Raw genomic sequence first — 5,592 nt, 5'->3', positions numbered from 1 at the left:
GTATATATATATATATTGTTGTCTTTTGGTAACGCTCCGTTCGTCTGTATCGCTTAGCAACAAAACTATGACCTGATATTGTTATCTTAAGTATGTATATCATATTTCGAACTTTCACAAGGGCTGGCTTGAATTGCATTTTTTTAGATCATTTTAAGTCTTAGTATGTGCATATACTTAACTTAGCGTAGACATTTCGAAGTTCTTGGCGAGTTTTAAAAACATCTAAGATAGAGGTTAGTGACTATAATTAGTATGATTTTAGTACGTATTCCTGAAATTTTTAAATTTTATTATTACTTTTTGGATAAAATATCTTTTTTCTTTCTTTCTCCCAAATGTATTGCCATTAGGCTTAACTAATGACGGTATCTGAAATTAATTTTTAGGTTTAAACTTTATGACAGAATTTTCATCATAAACCTTTGGTCTGTTGGTTTGGGTCCTTCATCTTCCTTCGGCAGTTAAACCGTAATTTGTAGGTTATATCACAGAACTATCTGCGCTAGCTGTCCCTAATTTAGCAGAGACAGACTAAAGGGAAGACTCCTAGTCAACACCACTCACCGCGAACTCTTGGGTTATTTTCTTACCAACAAATAGTGGGATTGACCGTTACAATATGACTCCTCTAATTGAGCAGTGATAGACTAGAGGAAAGACAGCTAGTCAACACTACCCACCGCCAACATTTGGGCTACTCTTTTACCAACGAATAGTGGTACTGACCGTCACATTATAACGCCCGACGGCTGAAAGGGCGAGCATATTTGTTGGCAGGGATTTGAACTTGCGACTCGCAGATCGCGAGTCGAGCGCCCTAACCACCAGGCCATGCCAGGTCTACATGTGAAATATCGATAGATTTATGACAATCATAATGTGGAGAATAAACAGAAAAATAACAATAATAATAATTTAAATAAGAGTTTGATCTGATTTGCATAAATTTATATAAAAGTCATGAACTTTGGCATGATGTTATTTTTTTCTACTGATTAAAATCTATATACAAGCCAGTTGTAACTCTAATATTTCGAGTCATTTTTAATATAAGCTTGCACCATTCTTCTTGATTTTTTAAAAGTGTACTTGAAAAATGTTTATATTTTCTCAACCAGTCACTTATTGAGGGGTCAGGCAAGGCCGGTTTTATAATAAAAATTGCATAAGGGAACTATATTTTTACAGATATGTAGAAAAGCGCCCAACTACAAATACAGAATCAAATACTGAGAAAGTCCATGGGTCTTGAGAGCTGTGATGCTAGGTCGGAGATGTCACGACTTTATTAATATTTAGAACTATTTTCGTCAATCATATCAGTGGTGTGGTTTTCCTCCGATGTATAAAAGGCGTTTTAACTACACAATTTTTTTATCTATGAAAAGCTAGTTAGGCTGTGTGTCCCTAATTTTGAACTACTGATCAGAAGGAAGGCAGCACAAGAACACCCTAACGTTAACCAACCATCCACACTAAGGGCTTGACTATTTTTCTTATAACGCACTCCTACCTTAAAGTGCAGGGAATACATTGAGATATCGCACGGATTCAATGCCGAATAGTCAGACCCAAAATCCAGAGCCCTACCATAGAGAGAACCCGCTAACAAGCAACTTATAATGTTACCCTTATAGATGTTTAGAACATTCAGGGGAAGTAAACCACTATTTTTTCTTTCTACTTTTACACAAAAGGTCCTATTCTAAAACCTTAAAATTAATTCGAAGAAAGTGTGTAATTAAAATACTTTGGTGAGATCATTAATGTTCAAAATACATTGTACTGATGTCGTATTACGACTTTTGCATGAGTTGCCGAATTTGGGGTTTCAGCAGTTTACCTTAAAAATGTTCCCTGATAAATCCCCTTTAAAATTGGGCTTTAAATGCCAATGGCTTTTCAGTTTGGTTAAGTTAAGCACAAAGCTACGCAATGGGCCATCAGTGCTCTGCCCAGTAAGGGTATCGAAACCCGGTTTCTAGCGATGTAAATCCGCAGACATACCACTGGGGGTGTATTCAGTAACTGCGAAGTTCAGTGTACTTATATCCGGTTAAAGGATATATGTTTATATCATGAAACAATCTGATACGAATTAAGAATGAAGTCAATAATTTCTACCCTACAAACTGATTTATCAAACACATTATGGTCAACATGTCCATAACCTATCACAGGCTGTGACCGGAGCTCTGAAGAACAGTAACACCACTGTGTGTTCGTAATATCGAGAGGGTACTTACTCGTTCGTCACTGGCTTTCACTGTTCACGACATCCAATTTCGAGAGCTTGTCTTGAAGCTTTTGAATAAAGCTTATGTTGCTAACAAATGGTAATGTGAAAAGAGTTTGCGCTATAAAATATAGAAATTATGTTCCAAATATTTTTCAATGGACTATGAGGACAAGTTTCGTTACAAGTAAAACAAAACATAAATCGACATTTCGGATTGTCACAGTCTTGCTGAATAATACAACTTTACGTGTCGTCTAAGTGTCGAGACAACTTGCGATCTTCTACGTTATTCGTATATAAAGTTACGTTAAAATAATGCTGAAACATTACGTTAGTATTGTGAAATGATCACGTAAACAGCAATGTATTACTTAATACACACAACACATTCTTAACATACTAGCAGTGAAAGTTTCGTAAACAATAGTTTATGTTAACCACCAACATACACACACGCGCTAGCGCACACATGTACATATAACTAGTGTAACACTGCATATTGTATCATGAGTATGCAAGCGAAAGTTCGGCATTATATAACAATGGTGATAACATATAAAAACAATACCAAAATGTCAAGAGTGAAATTCAAAAACTAAATCTGTCACGTAAAACAAAATTCAAAATTATGATATTTATCAAAATCCAAATAAATTCTCTATCGCACCTGTAACACGTACACAGAACAATAAAATTAACAAGAGGGAATCCTCAATAGCCGCGGCACTTGGAATTATTTTAGGCAAGAGTAGAGTAAATTAATCAAAGAGACCTTTGTTTCCCTTTTTATTAGCTATATTTTTTGTGCAACAGCAATACTAAGCGAGGAGCGCGCGTATACATGATTCGATTTTATTACTCATCAGGATCTCTACCAGCCTACTCTCAAATTTAAATTCTTTTAGGCAGAATTAGACTAAATTAACCTATGTGACCTTGGGCCTGGTCGAATACATTATTCGAAAGTGTTTGACCTCCTGAGTCCAAAACTGTAATAATATCTCAAATTGGTCAAGAGATGACGGAGCTATGAACAAAGAGATTGTATTCAGAACCGTTCTATGAGCCACTCATCCACGGCTAAAAATCATACAATTTGTCAGGAAAATACAAAATATATAATTTTTAAAGGAAAATTTTGGCGGCAATAGCTCCAAAAAACGTTAGGGATATCCCATCTATATCAGGCATAATCCAAACGACGCAGATGAACACGAAGATCAAGAGCGAGCTTGGTATTGAGTGCTATAAACCATAACGTCCCAGAACCTACCAGTAATAACACTCACCTGATTGTGTCACCCCAAAATCATTAAAAAAACGTTAAAGACAGCATTATAGCTGAAATATATTTGTTATTTTAAAAAACACTCTTAATCTCTGCATTAAAATTATATATAAAATTCTTGGGATACTCTGTACTAACGAAGAGTGGGATTGACCGTCATATCATAACGCCACCACAGCTGAAAGGTCAAGTATATTCGAGGCTAGGTCTCGATCACGCAAATTGCTTCAATTCAATTGCTGGTATTTCTTCACTACAGCACTTTGCTTTTTCAAAATGCCTATGACTTATATGCCACTCCAAAAATAATTCATTTGGAAGACTGATACAACCAACCATTTTTGAATTAAGACTGAACAAAAACTGTAATCAGTGTGGATATAATCCACCAATAAAACGAATATTCTGAATAAAAAAAAAAAAGAGAGAGAGAAAGAGAGTGTGTAAAACGTTACATAAACTTAGAAGAAATGGACGGGGGAGGGCCGACTAAACATTTTGACATTAGAAATGCATGACAGTATATATGAAAAACAAACCCAGAATTCAACGGCAATGACATTAAAGAAGAAATCAACTGTAAGTATTCAAAAGAGTCAATAAAATGCCGCAAGATGTACTGGGTCTTACAAGGTATGCAAAATAAGTTTAATGTTCCCTGTTGTGTTAGTGCCATCGGTAGTTAACTTAAAGATGCCTGTGGAACTATGGGATACACACAATATCGCATGCTTCTTAAAAAATGGCGCTACAGTCATTGGTTTAGTTTGGTTTGAATTTCGCGCAAAGCTACACGAGGGCTACCTGCGCTAGCCGTCTCTAATTTAGCAGTAAAAGACTAGAGGGAAGGCAACTAGTCATTACCACCCACCGTCAACTCTTGGGATACTTTTACCAACGAACAGTGGGATTGACCGTAACATTACAACGCCCTCACGAATGAAAGGGCGAGCATGTTTGGTGGAACGGGGATTCGAACCCGCGACCTCAGACTGCGAGTCAAGCGCCCTAACCACCTGGTCATGCTGGGCCCTACAGCCACTGATAACAAACCAAACACCTTGATTAATACGCATACGATCAATGTTTAAAATACACAATCTAAAACCTGTAATATGTGATGGTCTCGGAAAAAAATGATGTTACGTTGTATAATTAAACGTTGATCTGAGTGTATTTTAATCAAAGTGTCATACCAGCACTTTGAATTTTATTAGGTCGTCAAGAAATTAATGTCGCGTTTTGGAACACTTTCATTAATCCCCCCCCCCAAAAAAAACGTACATCACGTATACAAGTTAAACGAACCGCCTAAAAGTCACATTAGTGTAGCCTGTATAATGTGTAAAGTTTAGTATACTCTAATCCCTTATAGTGATGGCACACGGTGAGACACACATACAGCAAATATTGCTGTTTGAATACAATAAGGGAAACAACGCCTCTGTAGCCACAAAGAACATCAAAGACGTTTATGGAAATGTTTTGAACGTTCGTAAGTCTCAACAATGTCTCAGCAAATTTCGTTCGGATGACTTTAGTCTTAAAAACTGTGATGGCAGGGACCGACATGTTGGAATTGATATTGATGCTCTGAAGACACTTGTTGAGTCTAACCCAAGGAAACACATTCATGAAATGGCCCTGAAATTGCATGTCTCTCATGAAACAATACGTAAACATCTAAGGAATATGGGAAAACTCCATAAAGAAGGTGTTTGGGTGCCTCACGATCTCTCCGATGATCATCGTTTCCACCGTTGCTTCGTCTCTTCTGCCGCGTAATGCGCGTGAACCATGTTTGGACAGAATTGTCACCGGTGATGAAAAATGGATTCTTTATGCGAATATTAAATGTCAAAAACAATAGCTCAGTCCTAGACAAAATCCACTTTCGACTCCAAGACCTGGACTCTATCCACAAAAGTGATGCTTTCCATTTAGTGGGACATCAAATGAGTAATTCATTTCGAACTCCTCAATCCACAGCAAACTGCCAATGCAGAGATCTATAGTCAGCAACTGGAGCGTTTAAATCAAGCCCTTCATCAGAAACGCCCGT

The 5,592-nt window shown here is 37.0% G+C and overlaps 1 protein-coding gene across 6 annotated transcripts in view; it reads right to left on the bottom strand.

The window, feature by feature from the left end:
- Positions 1–5,592, bottom strand: part of LOC106473087 (leucine-rich repeat flightless-interacting protein 2-like) — a 95,268-nt gene that overhangs the window by 41,845 nt on the left and 47,831 nt on the right. Inside the window, exon 1 of one of the 6 annotated variants that reach the window (XM_022402556.1) lies at positions 2,250–2,448. The exons of the other annotated variants lie outside the window; for them this stretch is intronic. The gene's annotated coding sequence lies outside the window, so the exon portion shown is untranslated. Of the gene's footprint in view, positions 1–2,249; positions 2,449–5,592 lie in introns of those variants that run through there. 6 annotated transcript variants of the gene reach the window in all.

The sequence above is a fragment of the Limulus polyphemus genome, unplaced genomic scaffold (genome assembly GCF_000517525.1).
Source record: "Limulus polyphemus unplaced genomic scaffold, Limulus_polyphemus-2.1.2 Scaffold126, whole genome shotgun sequence".
Taxonomy (NCBI): Eukaryota; Metazoa; Arthropoda; class Merostomata; order Xiphosura; family Limulidae; genus Limulus; species Limulus polyphemus.
The sequence above is the reverse complement of the archived record's forward strand: the minus strand, read 5'-3'. Positions and strand labels throughout refer to the sequence as shown.